Consider the following 9,380-nt stretch of genomic DNA (forward strand, 5'->3'; position numbering starts at 1 on the left):
TTATTAAATATGATGAAATTCAATATTAGCCCAAAAAGAAACATAAATAGTGAGATTTATATACGTAGAATTACAAACCCTGGAAATATAAAAACATCACATTAGTCTTTCTCAACTAATCTAACTAGTTGACATCGACACATAAGAAATTTTCGAATCATATAATTAACCAAACAGCCATGAGTCCCATAACTCTAGAATGTTCCCTTGTCCATTCAGACGTGCATGCAGTTTAGACCAAGTTGTGCAAGTTGCAATATAATACTTGAAGCATATATAGTACGTTAAATGAGGTTCATGAATCTTGAATTTAATGTGGGGTTATTTCACTAACTTTTCAACCTTCAATGTTACATATTTTGATAATTAGTACAACCACAAACCATGGGTCAATGAATTTCCTGTGTTCTAGTAATGGTCACTCACTATCACTATCCTAAATTCCAGGGCACTTACATAAATAAATATCTAAAACTTTATATTATATAGTTTTCGCTTGATTATATAAAGGCTATATTACATGTGCATGCATGCATTTGTAACATACCAATAATGCAAAATAATATTTGGAATAATGCATGTCAGATTTATTGTTGGCGCCTTTGTTTGTTGGAATAACAAGGGAAAGCCAAGTGGAATGAACTTAGTTACCAATTATTTGGAGTTTTATTTTAGGTATTTGTAAGGCCAAGATTTGTTCCAAATGGCATGGCTTATGTACTTACCGTGTAATCAAATTAATCTATTATTAGTTCTTGATCGATTGTGTTTTTAATTATATGATGGTTGTGAATTGTGATACAACTATACAAGCTAAGGTGTAAGTGTATGTGTAACGATAATTGAAATCAAGTTTTATTTTGATATACCTGTCATTTAGTTTTTTTGTGTGGGTTGAGAATCAGCCGATTATTCTAATACTGGCTTATTTTTACTCATACTAGGGTGGCCTACGCGTGTTGTGCGCGCAATGGGCTAGCTCTTGCAGAGAAGTTGTATACATAGTGTATTTACATCTTTGGTTTGACTGGTAGATCTGGTATTTTTAATACGTATTATTTCGTTTATGTGCCTATGTGGTGGCTAACTGGCTATAAGAAAGCCATCAAAATCTTTTATGACAATTAGTTTTTAAAACCCTCAAATTTCAAAATTATTATTAAATAATATTTAATTGATTTGCATCCGATCCCTTCATAATTTAAGCGACAAGTCGATAATTGTCAGTTTAGAACTCTTAATTGATTTGCATGTTTCAATAATACCTAGTGTATTTTCTTCAAATGAATTTTTTTGTTAGCTTTAGGGTATGTTCTCTTACGTTGAAATTCAGTTCAGTTCAGTTCAGTTCAGCTCGGTTCAGTTCAGTTTAGTTCAGTTCAGTTCATTTCAGCTCAGTTCAGTTCAGTTCAGCTCCTAATTTCCTTCTCTTATAAAATATTCATTTCAGTTCAGTTCAGTTCAGCTCAGTTCAGTTCAACTCAGTTCAGTTCAGCTCAATTCAGTTCAGTTCAGTTCAGTTCAGCTGAGTTCAGTCAATGAGAACAGACCCTTAATTAGTCATACAAGTTTTAAAATATGAAATATTCATTATTGTAGCTAAAAACTTAATAATGTAAGTACTTCACTTAGTTATATTTTTCCTCTTAAATTCTCTCCATGATTAATTAATACCAATTTTTTTTTCCTATCATTGATTTCCCTTGATTTTTGGATTTTTAAGTTTTTTATAGCTCTTGTTAACATTTGCTCAAATATCACTTTTTAATATGAATCTCATTCAAATTCCATAATGTTTTATACTTCTTGATAACATCTACTCAAATATCACTTTTTAATATGAATCTCATTCAAATTCCATATTGTTGTTTATGTGTCATCAACCAGTTTAGATTTTAAAACTAATAAACCTTAACAATAGTTGCAATTAAATGACGACAAGATTGCAAATAAGAAGAGTAACCACGTAGGAGTGAAAATAGACACAATTTTTTTTTCTTTTTAAATAATAATAACATATGAAGTATAAAGCATTAGCATATTTTTATTATATATAAAAAAAAAAAAAAAAAAAACATTGTTAAAAAAAAAAAAAAAAAAAAAAAAAAAAAAAAAAAAATTATATTAATTGATGATAGGTTTAATAAAAAAAAACATTAAATATATTAATGAGAGTAAACATATTAATAAGGGTAAAAAAGTAAATACACATTTTTGTACATATTTTTGAGGGTATATTTGGTAGAACACTATTGTTAAGAGTTATCTTCCACTTTTTATAAGGTAGAGATTTCATCTAGTATTAAATCAATTAAACTTATTTTAAAGCATGAGTTTTTTTTTTGTTTTTGTTGGTCTCATCATCTTGCTCATAGTTTAATGTTACAACTAACCAACTGACCAAGTGAGCTTTCTTTAAAGGTAATGATAATATGTATGTAGTCACGAAGGCTATAAATAAACATTTAATATCATACATGACTAAATCAACCAACGATTAGTGCAATTCATGTTCAGTTTAATTTCAGAATTTTTCTACATGGATTCAAGGGTTATTCAAGTTACTCCTGAATGAGTAATCCCTCGAGTAACCCCTAACCGAGTAACACATGACCAAACCCCTCAAGTAACCTCTGATCGAACAATTCGAGTAACCCCTGATCGAAACCTTCAAGTAACCCTTGACTAAGTAACTCGAATAACCCGGCCCCTGATCGAATATTTTGAGTAACCCTAGACCGAGTAAACCCTCAAGTAACTCGGGTAGTTAAACTACCATTGTCCATTGGTGTCCAACATGTAACAAAGTGCTTAGGTTATCATACAAAGTTATATGGTGTAAGTTTGGATAAAATTAATCATGACTTTTACAGTCAATTCCTTTTATGTATTAACTTACAAATTCGTGCTTCATATTTATCATTGAAGTACCTCATATTTAAATTGACAATGTTGACATGTTATTAGCACTTAAAGTCCAAGCTTTACAATAATAAGTTCATTTGAAATTTGATTTAATTTCATGTAAGGGCCTGTTTACTTCAGATTACTTTCAGCTAGCTCAGCTCACTTCAATAAATATGAACAGGCTCTAAGTCACCTTTTAATCCCTATTTTTATGTCCGTCAAATCACTACTCAAACATTAAATCTGTTTATTTTTACACTTAGCATGAACCTAGACAATCAACTCATATCCAATTACTTGATCCGAGTTACAAGAGCACCATTGCCACATCATTATATACTCACTCGTTCAACAAGCTATCTACATTCACGTGAGAAGATCCATCTCATAATTCTCATCACGTACATAAGATTTAACTATACTTATTTTGATTCCTTCTTCCTAGCTTTTCCGTATTTTTTAACTATTTATGATCTTATACATCAAAAATATCCATTATGTCGTATAGTTCCTTTTTTTAGTTGAAAAAGGGAATAAATTTATCCCCAAACTAAGTATCCCATGGTTCTTTGTCCCCCATTTTAATTTTTTAAAATTTATTTTCTTTTTATGTCTCCTCTTTATACACCCTACTTTACCAAACTCTCTCCCTATTCCTTAGATGATTTTTTTTAATTAAATTAAATTAAAAAAAAATTTTAATTAAAATATACTCCATCCGTCCCATAAAATAGTTCCTACTCCTATTTCTTAAATTAAATTAAAGATTTTCCGCATTTTCTATTTTGAAGAACTAAAATACTGTTCCTTTTTCTAACTTTGAATAATATATAAAGATTATTATACCCTTATTTTTTTTAACTTTATTTATTGTACTCCGTACTTCCTAATTTATCCTTGAATTTCTATTTTCTCTCTTTAACTTTTGTCTATGATTGTACTTTTTACATTTATTATTGTACTTTATTATCTTTCTCCTCCTATTTTTTTAATACATGTGAAAAAATACAAACAAAAACTATATTATGGGATGGAGGGAGTAATAACCTTTTCTATTAAATAAAAAAAGGAGAACCACAAACAAGTAAACTAAAATCCCTAGATTTTGTAAGAGGACCCACGTTGTCACAATCCCTTGACTATATCCTGTCTTATCAATAGAATTTAATTAGCACTACATTTAGGTTAGGTAATTATGATTATAATAAACTACTTAATAAAGTCATCTCTTTAGTAGCAAGTGGATGAGGAAAATTGTTGCAAAAAATAATGTTACCTTATTTTGAGGATAATTGATTAGGACCACGAGTAATTTTTTTCTAATTCCACGTCACAATGATAATCCAAAGTTTCTATCACCCAATAAACATAATTATTAGATCAATCTTTAATTAAATTATTGTTTAATCCTAGTTAGTTTAATTAATTAAATTTCTTAAGAGCATATGCATATGTCCAAGAGCATGCAAAGACTTTAAGTATGCTTTTGTTTTCATCAAGGTTGATTAGCTTGATATAATTAAAGATACATAATTATAATGATAGTGGATGTTTTTAGAACCGGATACCATGAAATTGATTGGCATCCAATATTAATTTAAACACATCAAATTATTATCTGATTAATAATAAGTCAATGAAATCATAGTATCGCTAAAGTAAGGTTAGTTGAAGACCACTTCAAGTATTGGATATTGCTAAAATAGAATGGAAGGGATAGAACTAGAAGAGTTAAATTAAAACCCACAAATAATAAAGGTCGAGTGAATTTCATCATCCAAAGTGAGTTTAAGGTTCATCACAGTTCCTAAGAGGTATAAAAGTGTTTTAAATAGCTCAAAAATCCTACCCACTCTTTCATAAGAAGGTTAGATTTGCTCTAAAACGATAGCCAACAATTAGGTATAAACACATACATTGTGGTACAAACTCGATCCGAACAATAAATGTTTACCAACCTTGACGCTATTTTTAAAAATGAAAAGAAAAGCATACATAATACTTATGCTTCTTAATTTTCCTTTTTTTTTTTTTTTTTTTTTTTTTTGAATCATAGCTTCTTAATTTTCTTTTGATATCTCCATTTAGAGGTTAGGAAAATAAATCAAGGAAAAATAGGAGATAATTAACAAAAAAAAAAAAAAAAAAATAGCGTGATGAATGAGATTTGTGAAGCATAAAAGTGGTATACCAATCTAGAAATATGAAGAATATTTAAATAAAAATAAAAATAAAAATAAAGTGGATTGGTGGATAACTGAATATCAAAGGGTATGTTTCTGACTCCTTAGATAGAACTAGTGAGGGCAATAGAATAAAAATTACATATCATGTACCTCAAATTAAATATTTCAAAAGACAATTCAATTATTTATTTATTTATTTATTTATTTATTTCTATTTTCTCAATCTAATTATGTAGCAAGATATGTGAAAATTGGCTGTAGAAACTAACACTGGTCAATTGCTGAATTGCTCTTAGAATAAAAGTATAATAAGCTGAATTTTGCTTAAGATAAGATCAAATGCCAAAATTTGTGGGGCTAATTAGCTATTATGATTGTATTAACTAAATGGCCTACATTGAGTAGCTTATTGGCTTTAAGCCTTTAAGGCAACAGTTTGCATAAGTCTAACAAATTGGTCAAGATAAGATCAAAAACAATCTTAGTTTGACTTCATATGCTCATAAAATTGGAACAATTAAGTGAAGAGTGTAACCTAAGTGCATCTCTTATTGATTGCGATTGGGAAAATTTGACTCTTGAAAATATCGGAGTAATGATAATCATTCCAAATTTTATATAATCAATCAAACTAAAACACACAATGTAAGTCCGATATTAAATCATAAACCATATCATATGACCCCTTGCTTAAAATATTTACTCTTGTATAAACTAGAGTATTTATTATTTACTGGTAAGGATATCAAGTTACTGCATCAGTTACTAAATCAAATAGTACAACATTAAATTTGAAGTTATTTTTAAAGAATCAACGTCTTTTTCAAAGTTCTTTATCAGTTTAATCTTTATAATACTCGTATCAAAATGTGGCCAAGTAACAAATTTAATTAATCTTGGATGACATTGAATAGAATAACAAGAAAAGCGCTAATAACATAAATTTTAACAATTCACATTGATAGAAACCAAGATAAAACGCTCTAATTACATAATACTACGGAGTACAGTAATATTTTTCATAATCATCAGAAAATCAATAATCTCGAAATTAGACCCATAACCATAATTAACATCATAATATAGGCCATAGAACAATAACAATGAACAGAAGTGCATTCAAAATACAAATTCCTACTACCCTCCAAAAAAAATTTAAAATTAAAAAAAGAAAAATAAAAGTAGATAAACATCTTAATACTTCCAAATCATCCAATCACTAATAGATCTTCGCCATCTGTACATTCTTCTTTTTTTTTTTTTTTTTTTTTTTGCAATTTCCATTTTTACCCCGTCAACCAAATGCCTCCAAAAAAGCATCCCTCAAAATAGGAGACATTTTAGTAATTTCACCTCTTAAATTTTTTTTTCCTCAAATATATTTTTTTTTCCAAACAATATTTACACTAGAAAAAGTTGAAATTCGTCTTCATCATCATCCTATTCACAATCATGAATTACCGAAAATACCCTCACTTGATTAGATCAGAAACCCACCCAAAATCAGGCCCAGAACTCACTGAGTTAACTCGGTCACAATCCAGCGAGTTCTCCTTACTCAGCTTTGCATACATCCTTGCCCTCAAATCTTTCCCTGATTCAACTCTTTCCATTGGAATCTCCTCTTCAAAACCCACTTCAAACGGGTCAAATAGCCCAAGCCCAGATCTATTCGGAGTTGTCGGCCCACTTGACCCACCACAAAGCCCACTTCCCATAAACCCTCTTGGACTTCTCGGCGAAGAACACCCCATCTGAACCCCCCAAACATTCCTTGGGCCTGCGTTTGGGTTCGGACTCGGGTTTGGGTTCAAGCCCATCCCAAGCTTACCCAACTGTAACCCTCTCATAGCACTAGCAAGCTCACTCACTGACGGAGACAACGGCGGCGAGTCGGGAAACGAGTCAAACACCGATGTCGGCGAATACCCGACAAACCCCTTACACGTGTCACCACCTCCGAGTCGGCGGGGTGACTCGGAGAGCGAAGGAAGGACACGCAACTGCTCGGGCGAGTGAGCGAAGAAGCAAACACGGCGTTTACAGTGGGGCCCATCTTTGCACGGCTGAGTCCTGTACCGTGCGGGGTGCAGCCAACACTCAAACACCCCGTGCGCGTACTCGCACGAGTCACCTTTCCGGCAACTCCCACGGCGGAACTCCGGGCACGCCGTGCCGGAGTAATGGTACTTCCGTGGATCCCTCCGACGAGCCTTCTCACCCGGGTGAGCGTACGGACACTCAGTCCAGTCATGTGACCTGCCACGTACGCACTTCCGTACCTTAAACTCGTACATTCGGAAGTTGTCGCATGTAAACGAGTCAAAGGGGAGATCACTCGACTCAGTGTCCGAGTCATCAAACTCAGAAGACGGTAAATACCTCTTCAAAGCAGCAAAGTAATCGTTTGTTTGAGGGGAGAAAATGGGGGTCGTTGGATCTTCATAAGGTGGGTCCCATTGAGGAATATCGACCGTCGGATGTTGGCGATGGATCATCATCATTTCAAACCCAGTATTTGATTTGTTTAGTGTGTTTCTCTCTCTAAAAAAAAATGAAATCTTGTGAGTTTCTCTCTCTTAAGACAGACAGACAAATGAAGGTGGGTTAGTGGTGAAAATATAATATGGGAAGGAAAGAGATATCCAAAACAACTGCTATAAGTAGACGTGGGAAATGGAATTAACTGTGGTTAGGTTAGATTAGGTTATATTTTAACTAGGGTTAGTTTAATTATGGAGAAAATCTATTGGGTTCTACTAGGGTGAATAGGAATGTTAAATAAAATAAGGTTAAAAATAAAAGATGGGTTGTCTGTCACGCTAAATTATGTCACCAACAGCCGACCTTTCATTTTCTGTGTCCTTAAGGTTGTGTTTGGTTGATGGTAACGGGTTATGGGTTTGGGCATGGGTTATGGGTTGGTGGGTGGGTGGGGTGACAAAGAGGGATGTTTTTGGGTTCTTTATTTCTCACCATTCGTACAACTCATTATGATGTGGACGGAGAGAGATTAAGGTATTTTTGTGACGGAAAAATCTTTTGATATCGTAATTGATCGATGGAATCGAGTCAAGTTCTAAACATAGTAAAACATAGTTAGTATAAGCAAAGTAAATCGTATGAGATAGGTGTGTATGACTATAAAGGATCACGTGGAATAAATCGAAAATGGCTTTAAATTGATACGAGAAAGCAAATAAGAAAAGAATGGTATTCTTGGGTATTATGAGTATAATATCTTTTTCCATTTTTAGATGTCTAATTTTGTAGAAAGAATCAATATTCATATAGATATATTGGTAGTGATATAAGTGATCGGATTGATAGATAGATTTGTTGCATGTACCTCATTTTTATGCATTTTTTCAAAGTTTGTAATTATTTTTATTTCTATTGTTTCAACAAGTTATACTCGTAGGTGATTAATCTGTATCGGACAAACACTAGCTCAAGTCGTTTAGGTAGTACAATTGAAGTATTTTTCCAAAAAAAAACCAAATACTGTAGATTTAAATCCATTCGATATTATATTTGGTATAAAAAAATTTCTATATTGATTGGACATTTTTTTATTGGACATATAATTTGTGATAATAATTTTCTACGCATCAACGTCATTATTATTATGATTATTCCTTGCCATTTTTTGAAATATTTAACTAGTACGAATACAATTTTGTATAAAAAAAAAAGTCCAAAAAAAATCAAAACATCATCTATGTTTTGAAAAGTATTATCAATATACTTATATACTAAAAGACACACCAGCAATGACACGTGTCATTTCCTGGTGTGTCCCTTATCTTTTTATTTTATTTATTTATTTATAAGGAAAAAATCTTTCTACATATAAGCAATAATTACATATGAAATATACTACAGTAGAATATTTGATTTAGCTTTCCAAAAAAAAAATATTGACAACTAATAAGTTAAGCAAAAAAAATTAAAAATAATATTCTTAACATACAAGTAATTTGTGACATGTGGAGGTGGACAATTTTTTTAAGGAATGAAAGACATATTATAAATTATATACGTTTATTACAAAAAAAATTATATATTAATTTCTTAATTTTTTAACCATGTAATAGAAGCTACGGGCTTAAATAATAAAATGTGAATATTAAATCAACAAATAATATTTTTGTCATGTTTTTAAAATCAATTATTGAAAAGTTCCGTGCATGGCACGGGAACTAACCTAGTTATGCTCTAAAATACTCCTAATAGTAATCCATCCAAAAGGAAAATGATAGTGGGGAAATTTTCAATTTTTAATGG

General features: G+C 31.4%; 1 pseudogene; it reads right to left on the bottom strand.

Annotated features, from left to right (window-relative positions):
• Nucleotides 1–6,024: 6,024 nt before the first annotated feature.
• On the bottom strand, nucleotides 6,025–7,725 carry LOC145642094 (zinc finger CCCH domain-containing protein 23 pseudogene; annotated as a pseudogene).
• Between the last annotated feature and the right edge of the window lie 1,655 nt (nucleotides 7,726–9,380).

The sequence above is a fragment of the Chenopodium album genome, chromosome 8, assembly GCF_948465745.1.
Source record: "Chenopodium album chromosome 8, dcCheAlbu1.1, whole genome shotgun sequence".
Taxonomy (NCBI): Eukaryota; Viridiplantae; Streptophyta; class Magnoliopsida; order Caryophyllales; family Amaranthaceae; genus Chenopodium; species Chenopodium album.